At 46.7% G+C, this 26,856-nt stretch overlaps 1 protein-coding gene across 1 annotated transcript in view; it reads left to right on the top strand.

Moving 5' to 3' along the window:
• Positions 1 to 15,099: 15,099 nt before the first annotated feature.
• Positions 15,100 to 26,856, top strand: part of LOC137561243 (CDC42 small effector protein 2-B) — a 30,220-nt gene continuing 18,463 nt past the window's right edge. Inside the window, exon 1 of the mRNA XM_068272505.1 lies at positions 15,100 to 15,149. The gene's annotated coding sequence lies outside the window, so the exon portion shown is untranslated. The remainder of the gene's footprint in view (positions 15,150 to 26,856) is intronic.

Below are 26,856 nucleotides of genomic sequence, written 5' to 3'. Positions count from 1 at the left end.
ACCGGCTTTTACGAAGGGAGGCGTGGTTGTAGATACTTTCCGCTTCCAGCCCTATATAGGGGACGCCCAGCTGAATGCGTAAGCGTGCGTACGCGTCACTCCTTACCGCCCCCCAGCGCTACAGCCAATCACTGCGCCGGAAAAACGTAACCGGCATGTTGCAGCAGGAGACTGAGCTGCATAAGTGCTCGGTCAGAGCGGAGGGGGACAAGAGCAGGGCTGGAATACGGAAATGTGCAGGTAAATTTAAAGAGGCAACCAAAGTAGACCAATTGCAGTATAATCAATCAATATAAACATCCATTCAGCATACTTAAAAAGTTACATCTGAGCTGCTACGGCAAATATTCAACCAATAATCAAACGTGGACCATGAAGACTACAATTGCAGTCATATGTCCAAAACGAGTGCTATAATAGCACAGTCATTTAAAAATAAAACAGAAATAATTGCTTACTGTTTGACAGCACCGCGAAGGGAAGACAAGGACACCTAGGCAGAGACAAACCTTACTCACATAAGACACAGGGTACCAAGATCCAACAGAGGAGCACGGGGAGCTGGACGAAAACAGACATGGGTACTAATCAGGGAATGTGGTCGATCAGTTAGGTAAAAAGGCCGCAAAGCCAACCGTATCATTAAGGCCAGGGTGTTCAGTGGCCCCTAACTCGAAGATCCATCTAGACTCTTTTTGCAACAACAATCGGTCATAGTTGATGCCTCTAATGGTGGTGTGTATACAGTCGAGGCCAACAAAACATATGCCCTGAGCGTTCGAGCTTCAATACAAAGTATATCGAAATCGCAAAGTGATTGAAAAAGCGATGTGAAAAGCGATTTTGGTTAGTGCTTTAATAAAAAAACACATTGTAATTCTTCAGTTCCAGGTCAAAGAGTTCACTTCCTGATTGACTATATATATATATATATATATATATATATATATATATATATATATATATATATATATATAAATAAAACAAAACAAAACGCTAATCACCACACAAAGGCGCTTAGAAGAGCGCTTTACTAAATTGGAAATCGCCCTGAGTCATCCAACTCTCTTACCTAAAATAACTTCTGTACAGCCATGCAGAACAGTGCCAACTAGTGGCAATAATAATAAGCCAGTCAGCAGATACAGTAGATTGGTGGTAAATGGTCATGTAATCACAAGCTATTTTATCCCTCTTATGTACACAGCTGAAGGTATTAATGCTTTCCACGTTCATAAGCTCACACTGTGTTGCATGCGCTATTAACTACTTGCCGACTGCTCCACGCCAATTGGCGTGAGCAGTGCGGCAGCCCCAGGACCGCTCCACGCCGATTGGTGTGAACGGTCTTCTATGGGGCTAGCAGATCGCGCGCAGGCTGCGCGCGCATCTCCTGGTTGGGGAGCGGAGCTCCGCCCCGCCCCGCCTTCAGGCTCGGAGGACTGTTAGACGCGAAACCGCTGTCTAGTAGGGTAGTACAGCGCTGCGATCTAAGGCAGCGCTGTACTGGGGACAGCCGTATGACACAGCTGTCCCCCTGGGACACAGGGAAGCGATCGGCGGGGATAGGCTGAAGCCTATCACTGCCGATCGCAGTGATTGGCTGACTGAGGGAGCGAGGGAAAACATTTAAAGAAATATGTTTTCTTATTTAAAAAATAATTAAACATTTTTTACATTAAAAAAAAAAAAAATTAAACATAGGGGGAGCGATCAGACCCCACCAACAGAGAGCTCTGTTGGTGGAGCGAAAAGGGGGGGGGGGGATTACTTGTGTGCTGTGTTGTGCGGCTTAATTAAGTCAAAATGGCCTGGTCACTAGGGGGGTGTAACACTGCAGTCCTCAAGTGGCTAAAGTGAACCTGAGATCAGCTACCTGGACATATTTATACTTACCTGGGACTTCCTCCAGACCCTTGATACACCCTCACTGCCCTCCCGGGGACGGGTGGGAGTGTGCACACGGCCTTACCGCACATGCTCAGAAGCTCATGGGGGGAGCAATCGCACCTCATGGAGCTAGCCTCAGGTAAGTATAAATATGCCTAGTGTCCTGATCTCAAGTACACTTTAATGTCCTGAAGCGATGCATCTCGTGCATATGGAAGAGAAACTGGAAAATGTATGTTTTTAAGAAATCAATACTGAACCCTGCAGTGCTTTTTCAGTAGAGGATGTAGCAAGGCAGTGGTGGTGGGTTCCTTCGTAGAGTCTTGGACTGCTGTCATTCAGCCTATGTTTCTCAAGATGGCAGCCTCTCCTTTTACCTGCTCCACACCTTGTCTCGGCTCTGGGAAGCATTAATCACATATATGCACAGAAGGAACAAAATACTTACAGATTCTGCACCATGAAATCTCTGGCTACAACTGGAACCTTCTGGGAAACGTGGAAGTTTATGGATGTCTAAGTTACAAGCTGGATTGTACTCACCATGAAAGTCATGTGTAGCTGACCTTGGTTTTGGAGTCCTGCATGGGATTGGGAAGCTGATAATCCACACAAACAAACAAAAGCCTTCTCTACTCCTACAACGACACACAATGGAATAGGATTTCTCCACCTGGATACTCATGAGGTCCACAGCTTCAAACAAACCAACACAATAAAAAGCATGTCCAGGCAACACAGCAAGCAGATCTCCTACCTTCCCAAGTCTTCTTCCCAAGGTAAGGGAATTCATCCTCCTTCCCCAAACAGAAGTAATATCTTTCAGCTGGCAATCCGTTTTTGCAGACTGTACAAATACTTAAATGCATTCAGAGGCTGAAATTATATTGACTCCATTGCCTTTCTAAGTAAACCTTAGTAGGCCCCATGCTTCTGCATATCAATGGACTTTTCACACCTATTCTAGCAGATTCTGAAGGCCAGCATTTGCTTTTGTCTACCCCCCACTGATAAACAACAACAATCAAAGGAAGAGCTTACTTAACCCATTCCTTCCCAAAGAGCAATGTTAATCTATACAGCCAGCTTCTTACTATCTCTCAGGCCATTGAGAGCTGCATCTCACATTGGAAAAAAACAAGCTAATTTGCTGGAATCTCTAGGGATTTTAAATAAAACGCACAGAGGTAAAAAAGGCGGCCAGGCCCATAAAAAGTGCCACACTCAGTCTCAGTCCAACTTCAGGGACCCAGGTCCATTCAAAGAAAAGAACTTTCCAGCGATCTCTAGTGATGTGTACTGGAAATCAGAGGCTGAAAGTAGCAGAAGTTACCATGTCCCTAGTCAGAGATGCAGTAACACCCCGGCAGTGAACCCAGTCGCCATTGCTAAGCCCCATGCAGTCACTGCATTGCTCTGCAATGCCCGCTCTATAAACAATAAGACAGCCATTATTGCGGACCTTATTCAGACATGCGATTTTTCATGCATCACTGAAACCTGGATGGATGCCAATGCGGGCCCCACATTGGAAGCAACCATCCCATACAATTACTCAGTCCTAAGTGAGGGAAGACGAGACTGCAGAGGAGGGGGTGTAGCAATTTGTGGCAAAACAACTCTGCAGCTCAGGGCCCTGAATGTTGGCTCAACAAAGTCCTTTGAATGTATAGGTGCCCAGATCTCAGCTGGTAAAGGCTTCAAAATTTTAGTGGTTTATCGTCCCCCCGGAGATGCTGACCCTTTCCTACAGGAATTCCCAGAACTTCTGGCCATGCTGGCTCTGTCTTATCCGAGATGGATCATCCTTGGTGACTTCAACATCCGGGCTGATAACACTCAATCACAAGATGCAAATGAACTAATAAATCTCATGGGTGGACTAGGCTTCACACAAGTTGTAAAATCAGCTACCCACAGAGGAGGGCATACGCTAGACTTACTGTTCCACCTCGGAATGGACATTAGTAACATAACAGTAACCCCAGTGGTGTGGTCAGACCATCACATAATACAGTTTACTATTGAACATCACCCTATCAAGCAGCTCCCTAAAGAAACAATCAAAACCCGTCCCCTGAGTAAATTAACACCGGAGAGGATAACTGCCAACCTGGATTTTACAAATCTGCTCCACAGTCAAATGGACCCCAGTGTTCTCCCCAGAATTTTTTTCCAGCCGGGTGGCATGAAAAAGTAGCCGGGTGGCATAAAATGGGCGTGGCCATGACGTGTCAGAAAATGGGAGTGCCCATGACAGGGCGTAGCTAACTGTGATGTAGCAATGTAATGCAAAAGGGCCCTAATTTATTTTCCCCAAAACGCAGGCAAATTGTCCATAAACGTAATTACACCGGTTTTCCCCCAAAACACATACCGGTATATAAGAAGGTTGCATTTCCCCCACAAAACACACACACATACACACACACAACAATGCAGCGTAGCGTTTCCCTCAAGATGTGGTGGTCTCATGATGCGGCCGATCATGCCAATATGACAGAAATCTGAGGAATGTCTAAAAGAATGAAGGTGGTTCTGAAAGCAAAAAGGGGTCTAACTCAGTACTAGCAAGAATCAGAATCAGACACAATAGAACAGACATTATGCCACATATAAAATCCAGAAACCATTACTCAAAATGTCCAATCCAGAAACCATTACTCAAAATGTCCAATCCATAAACCATTACTCAAAATGTCCAATCCATAAATCATTATTAAAAATGTTAAATGCAGAAACGATTACCCCAATGTAAAATGTAGGTCAGGCTGATGGCTAGTGGAGTGGGCTAGTCTGTTAGGTAGGTCAGGCTGCCCGCTAGTGGGGTAGGTAGGTATGCAAGGCTGCTGCCTAGTGGTATGGGTAGGTAGGTAGGTCAGGCTGGTTGTTCGTGGGGTGGGTGGCAAAGTAGGTAAGGCTGGCGGCTAGTGGGGTGGGTGGATGGCAAAGTAGGTCAAGCTGGAGGCTAGTGGGGTGGGTGGCAAAGTAGGTCAGGATAGTGGGGTGGGTGGGTGGCAAAGTAGGTCAGGCTGGTGGCTAGTGGGGTGGGTGGGTGGCAAAGTAGTTTAGGTTGGTGGCTAGTGGGGTGGTGGGTAGCAAAATAATTCAGGCTGGTGGCTAGTGGGGTGGGTGGCAAAGTAGGTCAGAATGGTGGCTAGTGGGGTGGGAGGGTGGCAAAGTAGGTCAGGCTAGTGGGGTGGGTGGGTGGCAAAGTAGGTCAGGCTGGTGGCTAGTGGGGTGGGTAGGAGGCAAAGTAGGTCAGGCTGGAGGATAGTGGGGTGGGTGGGTGGCAAAGTAGGTCAGGCTGGTGGCTAGTGGGGTGGGAGGGTGGCAAAGTAGGTCAGGCTGGTGGCTAGTGGGGTGGGTGGGAGGCAAAGTACGTCAGGCTGGAGGCTAGTGGGGTGGGTGGGTGGTAAAGTAGTTCAGGTTGGTGGCTAGTGGGGTGGTGGGTAGCAAAGTAATTCAGGCTGGTGGCTAGTGGGGTGGGTGGCAAAGTAGGTCAGGCTGGTGGCTAGTGGGGTGGGTGGGTGGCAAAGTAGGTCAGAATGGTGGTTAGTGGGGTGGGAGGGTGGCAAAGTAGGTCAGGCTAGTGGGGTGGGTGGATGACAAAGTAGGTCAGGCTGGTGGCTAGTGGGGTGGGTAGGAGGCAAAGTAGGTCAGGCTGGAGGCTAGTGGGGTGGGTGGGTGGCAAAGTAGGTCAGGCTGGTGGGTAGTAGGGTGGGAGGGTGGCAAAGTAGGTCAGGCTGGTGGCTAGTGGGGTGGGTGGGAGGCAAAGTAGGTCAGGCTGGAGGCTAGTGGGGTGGGTGGGTGGCAAAGTAGGTAAGGCTGGTTGCTAGTGGGGTTGGTGGGGGGGCAAAGAAAGTCAAGCTGGTGGCTAGTGGGGTGGGTGGTGGCAAAGTAAGTCAGTCTGGTGGCTAGTGGGGTGTGTGAGTTTGTAGGTAGGTCCCCTCCTCCCTCTCGGTTAGCATGGCAGCAGGTTGCTCCTCACATTGTATGGTGTGAAATCCTCCGCTGCTTCCCGAAGGTCTCCCCCAGCTTCTGCACCCGATGTCAGACAGGCAGGCAGGCTGCAGTACACTGATAGCCCGGATTCCTCCATCCGGATTCCTCCAAAGTCCTGCTGATTGCCCAGATTCCTCCATCCTCCTCTGCCAGCAAGCGGCATGCGTGCCAAGCCAACCACCGCGAGCGGGTCCGTAGCGAGGCAGCCTTCTATTGGCCGGTGGGGGATACAGACGCGCCTTGATTGGTGGGGGACGCTGACTCATCCCGCCCAGTTCACGCATCACTGCGAGACTGGGAGAGGAGCTTACTACACTAAAAAGTGTCCCCGGCTCCAGGCTGCGCGGCTGCCATTTTTCTGGAGGATCGACGCGCAGATTAAAATACTATGAAAAAAAATGATGCCTGATGGGTTCAAAACAGGCGGGCGGGGTTTCAAAACCAGCCGGGCGGCCCGCCCACTTGATTAGTCCTGGGGAGAACACTGGACCCAAACACTCTAGTAACCCAGTACAACAACACGATATATGAAACACTGGACAGTATTGCCCCATGGCGCACCAAATCAGCAACCAAAAAGCAGAAAGCTAATTGGTTTGACAAAACCATCATGGATCTAAAAAAGAAAGGGCGCAGACTAGAAAGACAGTGGCGTAAATCAGGGACTGGGGAGCACAAATCTAGCCTAGTTCAACACCTCAGACAATACCAACAAGCAATAACCAAGAAAAAAATCAGACTTTATCTCGCACAAAATATCTACAGCCAACAACAGAGCTGCTCAACTCTTCCACACAGTGGAATCACTCTGCAATCCTTCCTGCCTAAAAGCCCCAACCACATACTCCAGGGAAAGGTGTGAAGAATTCTCTGCCTTCTTCACAAACAAGGTGTCTAGCATCCGTGCCAGCATTACACCAACAACATCAATTGACCACTGGACGTTGCATATGCCTACTACCGTACCACCATGGCAAGTCTTTGACACTCTGAGTGTAGAAGATTTTGGAATTCTCATTCAAAGTCTCCGCCCCACTACCTGCGACCTGGATCCTGGCCCAACTGGATCCTTAATGCAGTGCCCAGCGCTGTTCAGGCCAGCACTTCACAAAATCACTCAGTGCTCCTTGCAAAGTGGACTTTTCCCAGAAGAACTAAAGAAAGCAATCATAAAACCCCTCCTGAAGAAACCATCACTAGATCCTGATTCTGTAACCAACTACAGACCTGTGGCGAACTTACCATTCCTATCAAAAGTTATCGAGAAAGCAGTCGCCAACCAGCTAGAAGCCAGGCTTACAGATAACAACATCTTTGATACTTTTCAGTCAGGATTCAGGAAAAGGCACAGCACTGAAACAGCATTAGTCCGAGTAATGAATGATCTACTTACTGCAAGGGACAAGGGTGATTGCTCAATTCTGATTCTTCTTGACTTGTCAGCAGCATTTGATACTGTGGACCATGAAATACTAATCCAGCGACTGAAGAATTACTGTGGCCTAAGGGGTACTGTTCTTAGTTGGTTTCAGACCTTCCTATCTGGCAGGACACAGCAAGTATGTCTGGGCACACACTACTCTAATCCAGTGCCACTTGCCTATGGAGTTCCACAGGGTTCTGTACTATCACCATTACTCTTTGCAGTCTACATGCTCCCACTGGGCAAAATAATCCAGAACTATGGTTTAGGATACCATTGTTATGCAGATGACACACAACTGTATCTGTCCTTCAAGCCTGGCACCCAAGACCCATCAGCATCCATAAATGCGTGTCTAGTGGATTTACAAAATTGGATGAACACCAGCTGGTTGAGGCTGAACTCTGACAAAACAGAGGTGTTGGTGGTAGGTGGTCCACACATGATGGATAAAGTTCAAAACGCTCACCACCTCAAACTAGCAATTGGGGGAGATACTGCACAGTATAAAGACTCTGTGCGAAACCTTGGGGTGATCCTGGATGGAAATCTAAAACTCAGACAGCAGGTATCAGCTGTCGTCAAGTCTTCCTTCTTCCATCTAAGAAATATAGCGAAAATAAAACACCTTATCCCAGCTGAAGACCTACCTGCCCTGGTTCACGCATTTGTATCCTTCCGCCTAGACTACTGCAACGCCCTGTTAATCGGATCTACAGATAAGGTTCTGCGCCCCTTACAGCTAGTACAGAATGCTGCAGCCAGACTCCTAGCCAATGCCCCCCGCAGCTCACACATCACCCCAGTACTGCAAACTCTTCACTGGTTGCCAGTAAAATGGAGAATCAAATTTTAAGATCTGCCTGCTGACATTCAAGGCTCTACACCACATGGGACCCAAATACATAGCGGATCTATTGGAACTTTATGCCCCTCCACGCACCCCCCGCTCTGCCAACAAGATGAAGCTGGTTATTCCCAGGATACACTTAACATTTGGTGCTCGGGCCTTTTCCTATGCAGCCCCTACTCTATGGAACTCACTTCCACAATCAGTACGAGAGGCTCCTTCTCTGGACAGCTTTGAAAAAAGGCTAAAAACTCACCTCTTTTCCCTAGCCTTTGAGACTGCATAATGCAGGGTCACAGCGCTTTGAGTCCCCAGGGAGAAAAGCGCTATATAAATATTATTGTTATTGTTATTATTTCTTCACTGAGGCCCAGTGCACACCAAAACCGCTAGCAGATTCTCAAAACGCTAGAGGTTTTTGGAGCAGATTTCAGAGCGATTCTAAGCATGAGAGGTTTTCAAAACATGCCTAGCGGTTTTGTGTACCAGATTACAAATATTGTTATAGTAAAAGCTGTTACTGAACAGCTTCTGTAACAAAAACGCCTGGAAAACCGCTCTTATCTAGAGTTTTCCAGACCGGTTTGAGCTTTTCCTATACTTTACATTGAGGCAGAAACGCTTCTGCAAACCGCAAAAGTGCTGCAGGACCCACGTTTGCGGTTTGCTAGAAACCGCAAACCGCCGGTGTGCACCATCCCATTGAAATACATTAGCCAAGCGTTTTCCAAGGCGGAAGCGGTTTGCGGATCGCTTCAAAAACCGCTCGGTGTGCACCAGGCCTTAGGGCTGGTGCCCAGCAGAGCGTTTTTGAAAATGCTTGCAGGGGAAAAACTGCTTGGCTAATGAAAGTGAATGGGACGGTGCACACCAGAGCGGTTCATTTTTCCCTCAAACGCAAACTCAGGTCCTGCAGCATTTTTTAGATTTCTGAGGTGTTTCTGCCTCAATGTTAAAGTATAGGAAAGTGGAAAACAGCTCAGAAAAACGCTAGAACCGAGCGGTTTTCTATTAGAACAGAGCGGTTTTCCAGGCGTTTTTGTTACAGAAGATGTTCAGTAACAGTTTTACTGTAACAATATATGAAATCTGCTACACAAAAACGCTCAAAAAAAATGCTAGGCATGTTTAGAAAACCTCTCTTAAAGGGAATGTCCAAGCAAAATAAAAAAATGAGTTTCACTTACCGGGGGCTTCTACCAGCCCCATGCAGCCATCCTGTGCCCTTGTAGTCACTCACTGCTGCTCCAGTCCCCCGCTGGCAGCTTCCTGACCTCGGAGGTCGGCGGGAGGCATTGCGTACATTTTTACGCATTCCTGCTAGTGCAGGAACATTAACACATACATTTTTACGCATTACTGGTTCAATGCGTAAAAATTTACGCATTGAACCAGTAACGCGTAAAAATGTATGCGTTAATGTTCCTGCACTATCGGGAATGCGTAAAAATGTACGCAATGCATCCCGCCGACCTCCGAGGTCAGGAAGCTGCCAGCGGGGGACTGGAGCAGCAGTGAGTGACTACAAGGGCACAGGATGGCTGCATGGGGCTGGTAGAAGCCCCCGGTAAGTGAAACTCATTTTTTTATTTTGCTTGAACCTTCCCTTTAACATGCCTAGAATCACTCTGAAAATCTGCTTCAAAAACCTCTAGCGTTTTGCGGATCTGCTAGAGGTTTTTAGTGTGCACTGGCCCTCAGTAAGGCCCAGTGCACACCAAAACCGCTAGCAGATCCACAAAACGCTGGGGGTTTTTGGAGCTGATTTCAGAGCGATTCTAGGTATGTTTAGAGACTGTTTTCTAAACACACCTAGCGGTTTTGGGGTTTTTGCGTAGCAGATTACACATATTGTTACAGTAAAAGCTGTTACTGAACAGCTTCTGTAACAAAAACGCCTGGCAAACCGCTCTGAAGTAGAGTTTTTCAAAGCGGTTTGTGTTTTTCCTATACTTTACATTGAGGACGAAACGCTTCCGAAAACCGCAAACGTGCAGCAGGAGGCACGTTTGCGGCTTGGCAAAGACCTCAAACCGCCGGTGTGCACTATCCCATTGCAATACATTAGCCAAGCGTTTTTACAGGCGGATGCAGCCGGCGGATCGCTCCAAAAACTGCACAGTGTGCACTAGGCCATAGTCAGTTTGTGATTTTACTACCTAGAAGAAGTAAGGCCTCTTTTTCATGTCTCTCATCTGCACCACTGCACCAATCAAGCACTTGCTACTGCTTGGCATGGGCAGTGAAGAGGCATCCACATCTGAGCTCAGCCACGGCAGCACTCAGGATGTGATGTGGTTTTCTGCTGCTGGGTAAATCACACTGCTTGACTGTTGGCAACCCCATGCTGACTTGAGGAGGTGTGTGTGTGAAGGGGGGTACTTTACAAGGGGGGAATGGCAAAACCTCCTCCCTGCAAAGCACCATTGGGCTCTCTTCACAGTCATTTTCCGCATGTGGAAATGCACTTGCGGTAAATTACCGACTGAAATAAGACCATCTTGACATACACAAAATTTTACGAATGGTTATTTACCGCATGCGTAAAATTGTATGCATGGTTTTCCCGCTTGCGTAAGGCCCGGTTCACACTTGCGGTGGCCCTCCGGAATCGCCGTGCCGGAGCCGCACCGCTTGCAGAACGGACGGAACGGACGCACGGCATAGCAATGAAAGCCTATGCGTCCGTTCACATGCGTCCGTTCTGCCAAACCGGAGCCGGACCGGATCCGGACTCCGGCCTCCGTTCCAACATGCGCTATTTTTTCATCCGGCTCCTCCGGCAGCCGTATCCGGGGCGGAGCCGGACTGCACCATCCGGCCAATACAAACCAATGGGAACCGGAGAGCGCACAACACACTGGCTGAGAAATCCGGATGTTCTACCCCACTTCCTATGGGGATTGTTGCGGCGATATTGGATGGGGACACATGGGCAAGCATTTTGGAGTGGAGCAGCACAGCTGGATCCGGATCCGGAGATGTTGGCAGCATGTCGGAGGCGGAGGTGAGTGCTAAACAGCAGAGGGCCTGATTCCACAGGTCCCCCTTCTGCTGACCTCCCAGACCCCAACTTTTTTTTTGTTTTTAACGAACTTTTGCCAAACGGATCCGGATCGCATCCTGATGGACACCTGATGCAACCTGACCGGATCCGGATCGGATCCGGATCAGAACCGTACGGTTCCGATCCGGATCCAGTCCGGATCCGGTCAGGTCATCCGGTCCGTTTGGCAAACAACCGCTAATGTGAACCGGGCCTAAGAAGTGCGGTAATTCCCGCAAAAAAAAAAAAAAAAAATATGAAGTTCACAAAGAAAAAGGGGCACATTATTTCTGACTCAACTACCGATTTTATATCACCTTTAAGTACTTGGTGATATATTTCGCTTTCCATTGACTTAAATGGAGTTTTTTTGACAATTTTTTTATGCCACTTTTTCCCCACGTGGTTTCCACATGTTTACTACATAATTACGCATGTTTCCCCAATTTTTTTGTGGAAAACACACGGAAATTTTTTAGTGAATGTGGAAAAAAAGTGGAAATTAAAACATCTCTTATCGCATGTGCAATTGTGAATAGAGCCCAATGTCTCTATTTCATACACCCAAAAAAAGGATGTGGGTTTAATTAGTTGAGAAGCTTTTTGTACCAAATAGGCACTCCCACCCACAGGCAGGATTTACCATAAGGCACTGTAGGCACGTGCCTACAGGATGGAAAGGCGGCTCACTCCCCGCCCTGAGCGCCTATCTCCCTCCGTACCCATACAGAGTCCTGATGAGAGTGTAAATGAGAGGTTGCTCACCCTGCTCTCTGCATTCCACTGACGAGATCTCCCTTCAGTCAGCGGGACCCCTGGCTACCTAATAGTTGGGGGCACCTCTAGCTACTTAATATTGAGGTTTCCTATGGCTACCTAATACTTGGGGACACCTGTAGCTACCTATGACGGGTATGAGAGAAGTGACAACCTGGCCAGCCAGCACACTCGCTGTGCAGTTTGGTGAGGGTTTGTGGGTTAATTGAGGGCAAGGTCTAAGGTGCCAAGACTTCTGTGCTTATAGGCTCCTTTGAGGAGAATCCGGGCCTGCCCACCCAAGTAATTAAGTGCAAGTTTATTTCTGACTATAGTTTAAAGCGGACCTCCAGAATAATAAAGAAAATCCTGCAGCCTCCTAGTGAAAGAAAAAAAAAAAAAGTTATGTTTACCTGGAAAGCCTTGTTCCACGAAGCCATCCCAAAGAACCCGCATCACTCGATTTCCGCCTCCCCTCTCTCCCTGGAGAAAAACGCCAAGATATTTACTGCAGTAAACATCTTGGCGGTTTTCTCCAGAAGTCAAGTGATGTGGGGTTAGAAATAGCACAGACATCTGCAATACTTTTTTGCTCAGTGCCAGTGTGAACCCACTGTGTGAGCTGGGCCTTAGGGACCTTTCACACTGAGGCCAAGGTCACACTTATTTGAATCGCACACGTTTTAGAAAACACATGAAAAAACGCACATGATGATAGTCTATATGGGCTGCACAAAAAATGCACTGGTATGCATTTTTAAAATCCTCAACAAGTTCATTCTTTTTGCATACTGTATGCAGAATGCATGCACTCTGCATACAATGCTTTCCTATGGTGAATGCATGCGTTTTGCATGCATTTTTTATGCATCTTTGCCCAAATAAGGTAAAAAGTAATTTGAAAATTATTTATTTTTACTTGTTAAACATGAATATTAATGAAGAAACATACATGGAAACTCATGAAAAACGTACATGGAAAAACGCAAATGCAAAAAAAAAAAAAAAAACACCTATAGCAGAACACTGATGGTTTTCAGTGTGACCTTAGCCTTAGGGCTTGTTTCCATATAGCGCACTTTCAGCCGCGCTTATGGAAATGTGATCGCAGGGACAGCAGGCAGTGCATAGACTGCACTGTCTGCTGATTCCATTCATTTGCTGCAATTCACTTTTGAAGTATAATGAATGGGATCACACGCTCCACCCCCAGAACACTTACCGTATATCTCGCGTTTCTCCTGGCGGACTCAAAGCATCAGAGCTGCAGCCACTAGGGCACGCTCTATAGGCAGTAGCAGTGTTAGGGAGACTGGCCCAAGGTCTCCTACTATACAGGTGCTGGCTTACTGAACAGGCAGAGCGGAGATTTGAACCCTGGTCTCCTGTGTCAGAGCTCTTAAAGCCAACGTTACCCCTCCAAAAAAAAAAAAAAGTCAGATACTCACCTGAGGGAAGGCTCTGAGTCCTAATGAGCCTTCCCTCTCCTCTCCCGGTGCCCTCAGGATCCTCCGTTCAAATCCCCCGCCACGGGGGACTTTGGAAGTCTTCGGGAGCCGAATCCTCCCGAAGCTCAACTAATAACCCCCCTGAGGAGAACATCAGTGGTTGCAAAAAATTACAGGCGTGGTAAAGAGACACTGAAGCGAGAATAAATCTCGCTTCAGTGCTTATATTCAGCAGGGGCATGTGTGCCCCTGCTAAAACGCCGCTATCCCGCGGCTAAACGGGGGTCCCTTACCCCCCAAATCCCCCCCCTGCAAAATCTACGACCAACTTGGTCGTAGATTTTGCTGCTCCCAGAGGCAAGGCTAATGGCTGCAGCCCTGCCTCTCAGCGCTGTCTATCAGCGGCGCATCGCTGCCTCTCCCCCGCCCCTGTCAGCGAAAGAAGACTTAGGGTATCATTCATAAAGCATTTCCGCATGCGGAAATGCTAAAAACAGCTGACTTTACCGACCACTCGGCAAAGTCAGCATTCATAAAGGCTCTTTCCGCATGAAAAAAAGACATACCGAGCAGAGTGATAAATCACCGCCTTGTGCGGTGATTAACGGAACAAATGTAGCAAAATGTTAATTCATAAAGAATACCGCCAGCGGTGTCAGGTCGGAAAGTCCCGCTCCCTCTGATGTGGCGATACCAATGCAAGTGAATGGAGACACACAGACCTCCCAGGCAGCTGCAGCAGAGCGGAACACGGAGAAATGTATCAACACGGCAGCTTCCGTGTCTCCGCCTGCCTACCGCCAGCCTAGTTCGGGGAATCTCCGCACTGCCACCGCACCTACACACTTCTTTATGAATGCCCACCCAGAAGTCTAAAGTACCGGTTGCGGAGAAGAACGGTGTTTTCCCGCACTACCGACAGCCTCTTTATGAATGATACCCTTAGAGGGGCAGGGGAGAGGCGGAGATACGAGCTGACAGACGCGCGTGAGGCAGGGCTGCGGCCATTAGCCATGCCTCAATGCGGAAGTGATCCCCCGCTGCACAGAGGGGATTTGGGAGGTAAGGGACCCCAGTTTAGCCGCGGGATATCGGCGTTTTAGCAGGGGCACACATGCCCCTGCTGAATATAAGAGCTGAAGCGAGATTTATTCTCGCTTCAGTGTCTCTTTAACAGAGAGAATCCACGCCTACGCAGTTATACATTGTCCTCTATGCCATGGCAAGTTGCAAAATATAATGGGTTGCAAAATCTTTCATTACAGCGGTCTGCCGATGTAATTGACCCAGCCGGTGTTCCAATGACGAAATAACCTACCAGTCGAATCAGCCTACATCACTATCAAACGGCACCGGCAGCCACGGTTTACCTCAAGTAGCAAGTGGAAAAGCATATTGATGTGCCCTTATCAAGGTTTCTCATAATAGTGTCACGTTTGGAAACGTTACAAGTTTGCTTTGCAAACCATGTTGCACATCGCAGAAAGCAGCTGTGCGAGCAGAACTAGATTAAATAGATGTGTATTCATTCTCTAGATTAGAATACCGTGATGGGTGATATCGGCAAGCTACCTCTTGATGCACCTGCCACATGCACCTTGTAAATGGCCGGCGGTGACGTGTGCAGACTGCTCCGCCCCGGAGGCGTGGTTGATGGAAATTGCTGCAGAAGCTGTGCGATTGCAGCGCTGCGGCGTGCTGATGAAGAGAGTAGAGTGCATGCTGGAAGTGGTAAGTGACCGGCCAGAGCCATTCAATCAATTGACAAGCCAAGGTTTCTCCTTTCCAAAGTTTACGCCGCTTGTTAATGCCAGGCAGCGGGAGATGTGATGTGCCATGCTTGTATGGCGCGATGATGGCATATATATTCATACGTTATCTGACCGTGGCTGCAAGTTATGTTTTTTTTTTTTAATTCAATTGATCCTTCCGGGTGAGCACAAGATGGCAGGTATAGCTGATGCTTCACCTTGAGGCGGATTTCATTCACATGAACTTGTTGGGAGCATGGAGTGAATCAAACCTCTGCTACAATCTAGAGGTGTTTGTGTCTCATAGTACTGATATGTTTCCCATACCTCACCTTTGTCAGAATTGCACATAATGTAATCATTTACAAACTTGCATGCAAAGAATAGCTTCTAAGTATTAGAGTTTAGCAAAAATAAAATAAAATAAAATAGGCTTTCACATTGTTTTGAAGGTGCAATTACTGGATATAGTGGGAATTGGATGTTTGCATGGGGAAAATTTAGATTTTGAAGTAAATGATTGACAGCTTGATTAGGCTACACTAAAGGTAGCCATCAGGGGCGTTCCTACCTGAGGGGGATAGGGATACCTTCACAAACACCCCCTGCATTTTGGAGTGAAAGAGTGCAGAAGGAGAGGACCCAGGTAATGTGGGGGGGGTGTTTGTTAAGGTATCCCTCAGACCCCCCCCCCCCCCCCCCCCCCCCCCCGCTGTCCCTTCTTATAGCGCTGCTTCCCCTCCGTTTCTGCCACCATGGGGGCTCGTGGAACTCCCCCCTTGCTGTCAGTCACCTGGTGTGCCACACCCCCCAGCGCCCAATGGTAGGAACGCCCCTGATGGCTACCTTTAGTGTAGCCTAATCAAGCTGTCAATCATTTACTTTAAAATCTAAATTTTCCCCATGCAAACATCCAATTCCCACTATATCCAGTAATTGCACCTCAATTTTTATTTTATTTTTGCTAAATTCTAATACTTAGAAGCTATTCTTTGCATGCAAGTTTGTAAAAGAGTGCAGAAGGAGGGGACACAGGTGAGGAGGGGAGTCTGTCCCCCCTCCTCACTGCTGTCCCCACTGCCGCCTCCTTGCGCTGCCCACCCCTCCTGGGGACATTATACTAGCTACACTGGGGAGTACATTTAAAATTGGCGCCGGTAGACTTGGGCGCAGGATACAGCTGTTATAAGGCTGATCCTGCTTCTGCACAAGTCCGGGCCGTTTTAATTACTATTCCCCCTCCAGGCCGCCATGGATAGTGGGGGAATGAAATAATTCGGCTTCCAGCGATTGCTGGAGGCCGAATTATTGTGGTGTTTTTTGTTTTTTTTTAAAGCAACCTCGGCTCCGTCCTCTGACGGCGCCGATGTTACTCAGTGAGCGGAGCGCTGCTATAGACTGATTTCTATTACAGTCTATGGCGGCACTGGCTGTGCCCAAATCTAGCAGTGCTGAAAAGCACTGCTCCGACACTGGGCCAGCTATACTAGCTACACTGGGGGCAGCTATACTAGCGCCACTATACTACCTACACTGGGGGCCACTATACTACCTACACTGGGGGAGCTATACTGGGAGCCACTATACTAGCTATACTGGGGGCCACTATACTACCTACACTGGGGACAGCAGCTATACTGGGGCAACTATATTACCTATACAGGGGGCACCTATACCTGTCATTACCCGCCGTGATGTGCTTAGTATGCCACAGTCGCTCCTTTCCCTTTTTTTTGGGGGGGGGTCTTTTAATACCCAACACCAGGTGTCAAATGCCCCAGGTATGCCACTGGTAGCCATACATCCAGTGACAATGGGCAAATTCGACCGAGAGAAAGTGTCTGAAATCTCTCTCTGATCGAAGAGAGGTCTGTCAGCTGTCCATACACCGCAGGCTGATTCCCCATCAATTTCAGCATGAAATCTCTCGGGAATTGTCTGTGCCTGCCGTATCCTCCGCCTTGCCGCTGTGTGTGTAATGTATAAATGTGCCTTTATACATTACCTGTCCTGTATCCCAGTGGCTGCTGGTCTTCTGCCTCTCTTCAATTATCCGCATACACGTCTGTGTATTAATTACCGCCCGGCTGGCTGCATTCCCAGCTGTCATCACCGCCTGGCCGGCTATCTCGGTGCCACACAAAAACCAGTGCGGCTCCCGAATCTGCACCGCTCTGTGCAGAGTAACAAAGTAGCAGTTTACCCACAGCGTGTCCGTCCCCCTCCGGCGCATACAGGCTCTATTAGCAGAGTGTACGGCGGTAGCTTTCACTCACCGCTCCTCGCCGTTAGGATTCCTCTGCTTGCCTGTTACCTGCTCACATCTATGATGCCCTCTAGTGGTGAGGCGCCACTGCATAGTGTCATAGATGTGAGCCGGTAACAGGCAAGCAGGGGAATCCTAACGGCAAGGAGCGATGAGTAAAAGGTTCCGCCGTACACTGCTAATAGAGCCTGAATGCGCTGGAGGGAGACGGACACCCTGCGGGTAAACGGCTACTTTGTTACTCTGCTCTGCCGGGGGGATGTTCAGAAACTCGGGGGGACGAGGAGAGGGGGTGGGACATCTCACACATCAGCTCACTGAGCTGAGATTCTGCCCCGCATTTGGCAGAGGGGGCACTCGGGGGTCAGGGTCGCACTGGAAATATGGCTGGGGTCACTTGGGGGGGGGGGGGGGGGGGGGGGGGCTCCAGGCTGCCATGGATCTCCTGGCTGGAGCAGGAGCAATGGTATTACCGGCGGGTGGGTTGACAGGGGCTAGTTGGGACTGGGAGCTACATGGTATTGCAGCAAAAAAAAAAAAAAATACTGCAAAAACCCCACCCACCCACTCCTCTGAAAACAGCAAATGTACATGGATGAAACCTATAGGACAAGGGGGTTGATTAATCAAAGGAAATACCTCCCCGTTGCTTGCGCTAATAAATTGATGCAACTTAAAGAAAACCTGTACTGAAAATAAAAGTCAAAATAAGCATACACAAGTCATACTTACCTTCCATGTAGTCTACTCCTCAGTGTCTTTCTCCTGTCCCGCGTCCTGTTTGTTCACTGTGATCAAGGGAATTTTCCGTCCACCATTTTGAAAATGGCCAGTTCCCATAACAGCTTTCTGGTCAGCACACAGTTAAACTGTAACATCGCCCACTTGAGCCATAGGGAAACATGAACATTACCTGGTACATCCGTTTTCCTCTCAGCTATAACTGACAGCAACTGATATTTTACTGACAGCAACTGATATATTTCAGATCTGACAAAATATTGTCAGAACTGGAAGGGGTCATTGTCAGAAGAAAATGGTGCGCTTCTGAGAGGAACTGATGGCAAGGTAACTCTGTAATGTTCATTTGAAGTTACCTCATGTGTTTATTTTAAATATTTTTACTCAGTACAGGTTCTCTTTAATTTTGTTTCCCTGTATGTGCACTAGTGGCAGCGTTGCGTGCTTACCTAAGCAATGGATGCACCCTCTTGAACTACTAGGTTTCTAATAAGTTGTATTAAACTACGCCTACCCCATTTGGCCAATCGCCCAACTTCGTGCTGTAGACTAGAGGCTGCTAGTATTGTAGAACTGTTCCCATGATGTTTCCTGCTGACTCCCCTAATGTAGACTAGTGCCTAATGCAATGAATTCAGAATTGTACCACAAAACGTCCACAGCTGGATGCCTCATAGGGAAATTCTGCCTATGTGATTGGTTGCTGTTTTATACAGTTCTCCAATAACGGCACCCTCTAGAACTTGAAGCGTTGTAATTGGCTGAATAGTGTGGGTCTACTTATTGCTACTTATTACAACCCTAAAAGTTGTAGAGGGTGATGTCATTGGAGAACCGCTCAGTGGATCCATTTCCATTAGGGCTCGTTTCCACTATTGCGGTGCGGAATCGCCTGGATTCCACCACTGATGAAATCGCATGCGGATGCGATTCCGCATGCGCTTTTGCTGCGAATTCGCATAGGTGAGGGTATATGCGATTTTAACCATGTCACTGCCTGTGTGAATTAACATTGGTATGTATGCGAATTCGCGGCAAAAAACGCATGGAGAACACGCATGTGATTTCCCTATTAAATACATTGTGTGCGATTCGCCTGCATTCCACACGCAGGCGAATTCTGAGGGCTCTGCGTGCAGAAAAATCCTGCACAGAAAAACACACAGCAAAACTGACGAGTGGAAACAGGCCCATGCTGTGTGAATCTGCATGCAGGAAACGCATGCAGATTCGCGATAGTGGAAATGGGCCCTGAATTGAGGGGCACAGAATCTGCATGGCAAAGGTAAGCCTGCATGTGTAAGCATCTTCAAGGGAACTTAAAGGGAAGTAAATCCGCCCATCTTTTTCACTTTATTGGGGAAGTGGCCTAAAGGTGCCCATTAACTGTAAAATCCCCCGAAAACATCAACTGGATCGGGTACCGGTAATGTATTGATGATGATGGTTCTATTGATCGGTCCCTCAGTCCAAATTTCCAAAGGATCCTTTTGGTCTGATCGTATTGATTATCATGTTCCCCTCCGTTGGTGGGCACCTAAGCCTGAAGGTGCCCACTACTGATACAGTTTCCTGAACAGTGGGCCGTCCATTGTGATCAACCAGAAACAATCATTTGTTCTGGAAATGTACCGCTAGTGGTCACCGTTAGGTTAATTCCCATGAATGGCTGATCTGCACAGTTGAGCTGCCCAGTAACCAGGTATCAGCTGTTGTAAGTGCACCTAAAGCTGCCCATACACCATACAATCTTACCTTATTACTTTCATGAAGTATGAGAGCTTACTTAACGTAACTTGAACTGCGCGTGCACAGCGCGAACATGGAGCGTGCAACGTGCTGCCATCTTACGAAAGGCAGAGTGGTGGCCTGGAGCGGAACTTCGGTGTGGGACCCGATAGACTTCTAGGGGCTGGAAGAAGTCCCAGGTGAGTAAAACTTTTTCAGCTCGCCTCACCACGTTTCCTTTAAAGCAATACTGAATGCATTCTGTAAAAAAAAAAAAAAATTGTCCCCGAGTGCTTCCAGAGATGAGCGGCTCTGTATTGCGCACACTTGCGTATGCGCAATATGGAGTCATCCACCTTCTGATTTGGGGACAGGAGTGCTTCTGAGGCCTTCTTGAGGAATACCTGAAGGTGTAGTCAACCAGTTGGTCGAATAACATCAACGTGGGTGACGGTTTCTCGAACGAGGACACCGAAAGGGGAATGCTCTGCGATTTTGCGCCTTACCTCTCCACAGGTGAGTATTTTTATTTATTTATTTTTATATAGATTTTTTTTTTCTTTTGACATGTCCTTGTATCCATTGATCTCCACTATGGGAAATGGTATGAACGTGTGCAGTCTGAACCAAGTCTTAGGCCCAGTGCACACCAAAACCGCTAGCAGATCGTCAAAACGCTAGCGGTTTTGGGAGCAGAGAGCAGATATTTGGCCGGGTGCACACCAAGCGGATTTTGTATGCGATCCACCAGCCGCATCAGCCAGTGAAAACGCTTAGCTATTGTATTTCAAACAAACAGCAGGAGGCGCGTTTGCGGCTTGGCAAAAACCTCAAACCGCCGGTGTGCACCATCCCATTGCAATACATTAGCCAAGCATTTTTCCAGGCCGATGCGGCCGGCGGATCGCTCCAAAAACCGCTCGGTGTGCACTGGGCCTTAGCTGTGTTTTTAGCAGCGCTTTCTGATGAAAGTGATGAAACATTAAAATCATGTGGGGGTGGTTCCACAGCAGCGTTCTGACCACTGAGCAAATACATTCTGGTACTGCTGAAAATGACATGAATTGTTTTTGATTCAGAATAAGCAATTATTTGAAATGCAGTGCTCTGTCAAATAATGGTGATGTAACAATCAAGCCACTTATGGCTTCTAACTGCAGGTAAAGTGGGTGCAACGTCACCTTTGTTTCAGATCCTCAAAATATTCCTTCCTCAAGCATATGTGTAATAATACAAGAATCACTGAAATTTATGTTTAGATGCTTTTTGACATACCCATGCATAATCTGCTGCACAGCTACAACATAAAAGCCAGGTAAAGTTGATGTCAATACCATTGATTATCTTGTTATAGTGAAATCTGCCAAGGGGTGGGATGTGTCAGGCACCAAGAGAACAGCCTGTTCTTGATGGTGATGCATTGGAAGCAAAAAAAAAACCCATGTTGTCAAGCAGTCACACTATGATCCTTGGATCCTCATAACTTGAAGTACTTGAAAGATGTGCTGCTCAATGTCCTGTGCCAGATATACTGGACACATTCAGAGGTCTTGTGGAGTCCTTGCTCTTATAGGTCAGAGATGTTTTGGCAGCGAAGGAGGGACAGTATCAGGCAGGTGCTTTAGATGCATTTGAAGTAACGTTTTTAAAACCTTAAAATGCTGCATTGATTTCCATTAGTTTTCATATACAGCGCATTTGAAAAAGCAAAAACAAAACTAAACTATGTTTAGTATAATCGGAGTTACTTGTGTGCAATGACCTGTATGGCAAATCAGTTATTGGGTGATTGAAACCTAACATAACATTGTAGCCTCAGGAGACTAGTACAGATCGTCTTAGCCATATTATTATTATTATTATTATTTTTAGTATTTATATAGCGCCGACATATTACGCAGCGCTGTACAGTGTATATATATCTTGTCACTAACTGTCCCTCAAAGGAGCTCACAATCTAATCCATACCATTGCCATAATGTCTATATTATGTAGTGTAAGTACTATAGTACCATATGTCGCACCCCATAAATGACAATCAATAAACCTAAACACAGGGCCGAGTCGAGGAGTCGGGGCAATTTTGGGCACCCGGAGTTGGAGTCGTTGATTTCATAAACTGAGGAGTCGGATTCAGGAGTCGGATGATTTTTGTACAAAATCCACAGCCCTGTTAAGTATTAGACTAAGGAGTCGGAGCCATTTTAGGTACACGGAGTCGGAGTCGTGGTTTCAGAAACTGAGGAGTTGGAGTCGGAAGATTTTTGTACCGACTCCAACAGCCCTGCAAACAGATGTTCCTCAAACTGGCGGATGTATTCTGAATAAAAAAAAAAAAGTGTTTACAAGGTGACTAGTTCTGTATATGCCAGTATGATCAATAGATTATCCAACCTAACATTTTCTATGTAATATAAGTACAGTCACCTTTTTTTATTTTCTTTCCTGAATCAAAGTCCATGTTATTGGTCCAAATACAATATTAGTGGGTTGCATGAATTGACTGACACGTTTCACAGTCTGCATTGCCTTTTCCTCAGAGGTCACTATGCCGGTGGTTGTAGAGCTCTAGTGTTTCTAGGCATATAGTCCAAGTGATCTATCTGGCCTTGGTTTAAAGGACAATTGAAATGAGAGGGATATGGTGGCTGTCCTATTTATTTACACTCTCCTGGCTATCCTGCTGATCTTCTACCTTCAATACTTTTAGCCACAGACCCTGAACAAGCATGCAGCAGATCAGGTGTTTCCGACATTGTCAGATCTGACAAGATTGGCTGCATGCTTTTTTCTGGTGTGATTCAGACACTACTGCAGCCGAATAGACCTGCAGGACTGGCAGGCAACTGCTATTGTTTTAAAAGGAAATAAATATGGCAGCTTCCATATACCTCTCACTTCAGATCATTAAGGGCGTGTTTCCACTTGAGTGGAATACGCAGCGTTTTCCCGCATCAGAGACGCATGGAGAAACGCTGCCTATTAAAGCAATCACATGACATGCAATTCTGGACAGCATGCAGCAGTATTCCTTTTCCTGAATCCCTATAGCAGTGTATGGCACAGCTATATCGACTGCAGCTCCACAGCAGCTTGGGTGCCATGTCCAATTTGATGCCGCACCCAGTGAAAATAATGCTAGTTACACACCATACAATTTTCTGGCAAATTTACCTGCCAGATCGATTATCTCTAACATGTCCGATCTGAATTTCAATCAATTTTTAGATTTTCCGATCGATTTCTGTTCACTTCTATGGAAAACTATCGTACAAACGATCCAAAAACTATTGAAAAATCAAATCGAAATTCAGATCAGATATTTTGTAGGCGAGTAGTGGTCAGATCAGATATGTTGGAAATAATCAATCTGGCAGGTAAATCTGCCAGAAAGTTGTATGGTGTGTGTACCTAGCATAAGACCTTGTATAGAAAGACTGATTAGTTATGCCACCAATAAAGGAAATTATGAGGGTATGGGAAACAGATAAATTGCCATCCCTAAATCATTGGAAGAAAACGGTCAACTCTGCCCTCCCGCTGCATCGTATGACTTATAAGATTCGTTACTGCCTGAATTGCTTTTACAAAATATGGGCTCCCTGGTATGATACTACCAGTACTGTTCCTGATTAAAACAGAGTATCGGCAGAGGACTGTCTCTACCACCACACATTAATCCATTTTTGCTTCAGTTTTCTGATTATATAAAGCTGGGTGAGGGTTGATCTCGCAGCCTACATAACCTTCCTTTAGGCCTCATTCACACCTAACTCAAAAACTCAAGCATTTTGCGTTTTTGTGCGCTCTTTTCCCTCTACCGGCACTCCACTACGCGCTGCGTTTCTGGGAAAAGCGCTTTTCCAGAGCGGTTTTGTAATTCACTCCCTGACTCAAGTCAGAAAGTGAACTCTTTGACCCGGAAAAGAATAAATACAATGTATTTATTCTCAAAAAACGTAAACACAATCGCAGCATAAAGCAGTTTTGTCAGCGTTTATCGCTCTTCCTATACCTTCCATTTATAGTAAAAAAAATGCCCCAAAAATGGTACAGGCACCGCCTTGCTGAACACACAGCGCACAAACATCGCTGATACGAACCTTCTCATAGAGATTCATTGCACCAGCGTTTGGGGGCAATTTTTAAAAATTGTGCTTTAAAAAAAAAAAAAAAAAAAAGCCGAAAACTCCCTGAGTGTGAACGAGCCCTGACCTCTTTTTCTTCTTCCTTCTCCCCTTATCTTTATTCACACGTATCTGCTTTCTTGCTGCCTTCTTCCCCTTCTTCCCTTACACAACACAAGTCTCTCAAGAATTTTGTGTATACAAATTGTATTGCTAAATGACCCTACTGTATGTGTACATAATACTGCTTGATGTTGTATTCCTTCTAATATGTATAACTGTAAAGCTATTCCAACAACTGTAAACTACTGCTTATACTGGCCTCCTCATCAGAGCCTCTGTGTTCTATGCTCTGTTCCTGGTTTCTCTTTATAAACCACTAGTAGACCCAGCCCGTTTAAAAACGGGCTCTAGGTCTACGGCCGCTGCCGCCAGTGTGCATGCGCGCGCACGCTGTGCACGCAACCGCCGAGCGTGTGCCCGACGCAGGTGCGCGCCCACCTTGCTCGCTCGCCCGCACCCACCTGGCTCGCCCGTCCAGCTCCCTGGTCCCAGCTGTCCGTTACTGCGCAGTAACAACGATCCTGGGACACAGGGACAAAACTGCTGGACGCAGCGACACTTGTCTTTTATTAGGTAGGATAAAAACTGATTTGTTTAAAAAAAGACACCAATACTGATCCCTCTGGTGCACCACTACTAAGGCTTCACACACTAGAGGACTGTCGCCCAAAATGATTGTTTATAAGTACATTTTAACCGTCATCAACCACTGCTTGGCTGTTTGTTAATCAGCCTTTTCTGCTCTATCATTTATAGCATACATGTCAAACTCTGGCCTGTGGGCCAAATCTGGCCCTCAGAGCCATTAAATTTGGCCCTCAAGTGGTATCCCCACTTAACATTATCTCTGGTCCACTCTAGACCACCAGGGAAGCTATATTAAGAGGGAAGCCATATGGTGGAGGTAGGAGGGAAGCACTAAACACTAGGGAACTGTATAGGGGAGGTTGGGGGCCACTAGATACCAGGGAACTGTATGTTGGAGGGGGACCATTACACATCTAGGAACTTTATAAGGGAGGAAGGTGGACAGTAGACATTGAGGTTGGCCCGTGACTTGGTTCCAGTGTACAATTTTGTCCCACTTTGTATTTGAGTTTGACACCCCCGATGTAGAGGGAAGGAGGAAGGACTCTGTGCTGCAGCAGTTACTACAAAAGTCTTACCTAAGATGATCGGGGATGATCTATCCTGCACTGTATCTATGGACACAATCGAAGTATCTAGTATCTATTCTACTGTAGATTGTGTACATAGCTTTACACCAGCCAATATCCCACCTTTTCTTTCTAGTTCAGCTATCCTGTTGTCTGACCTTTAGCCAGTTGTGTGTGGGACATTTTTTTTTTCTCTTTTTACTAAAATCTTAATAAATCAGATTACGGTAATAGTTTTTCAGTGTACAGGTTTACAAAAATAACTAATGTGAACCATGGGGTGCTATGCCGATTTCTCATTTTTCATGCTAAACCATGGGGTTTGTTGGTAATTCAAGCTTGCAGAGCCTTTATGCTATCAATATTTGTATTGCCTTAGACTTGCAAACACTTTAGACACAGTAGAAGTTATTTCTCTCTAATTCTGAAGTTTGACAGCATGTTACTTGTGTCCCCTGGAAGAGAAAATGAGGAAGTGGTTAATCGCTCAGTGAACTTAATAACAGGGAGGATGCCATATGGGTTAGGTGTTTGTTTTAATTCAGCTTAAAATGATTGAACCCCCTCCTGCCCTTTTGTGCTAGACTGTTTGATGACTGTGGGGTGTTTACTAGAGTTAGTTCACATGAACAGTCTGAGGTCACTGAATTCACCACCTATCAGCCGTGTCAGTGTGATATACTAACATTTGCTAGCAGCTGATGCAATCTGGAGTGGCAGTGGTGCCATGCTTAAACACCACACCCAATTCAGTAACATTTTAAGAGGATTGCTATTGGCCAGATCAAAGGTTCATTCAGATGCCTGGCAGCAGACTTTATAGATGCTTTATGCCAGGCCCCTCCTCCCTCTGCTGTTGTAGTAGTACTAGGAGCCCTGACAAAGGCATCTTTGAATTTGTTGCTAAAGTTTACTATTGGACTATGCACTGACTAATAGGATTCCTTCCTGCTGTGGAAACTTGTTGATGAATGCATAGACCAGTAGGAAACCTCAATGACAAATTCAATGCTCCGTGAGGCGGTCAGGAGCCAGCTTCATTGACTCTTGACCGTTTGATCAATGTGAGCAAAAGAGATTGGATCATAGTGATCACGGGGTCAGGAGCCAATGAAATCTGCTCCTAACTGGCTCAGCCGGAGCTCTTCTGTCATACCGACAGCAGGGCCAGTGAGCTGCAGCGGCGGGTCTGTGTGGAATGCGGAAGTTGAAATCTATGCCGTAGCAGGCATAGGCGAATACAAATGGTGTAGATTGCAACTACTGCCCTCCGAAAGTGGTAAAAATAAATAAATAAATAAATAAATTCTCAGTGTAGGCACCTGCATGAGACTGGAAATGATTAAGTGATAATTCAGCAACCTTTTAGCAACTCTTTCTATGTTAAAATTCTAATGCTCACTGGCGTGATTGTACTAAAACTTAGCAAACTATTCTTCAAACAATCTTTGTTGAATCAGTAACAATATCCCCATTGGAGATTCTTGCAGATTTCTAGAGATGCATTTGTGAATTAGTGCTAGAAGTGGCATATGAGTATGGCATCCAGGTATCATTTTATTAGTAGGGCGAAGTGAAAGGTGAGTAAAGGTGATGTCCTTCATA

The sequence above is a fragment of the Hyperolius riggenbachi genome, chromosome 3 (assembly GCF_040937935.1).
Source record: "Hyperolius riggenbachi isolate aHypRig1 chromosome 3, aHypRig1.pri, whole genome shotgun sequence".
Classification (NCBI taxonomy): domain Eukaryota; kingdom Metazoa; phylum Chordata; class Amphibia; order Anura; family Hyperoliidae; genus Hyperolius; species Hyperolius riggenbachi.
This window is presented reverse-complemented; position numbering and strand designations above follow the sequence as displayed.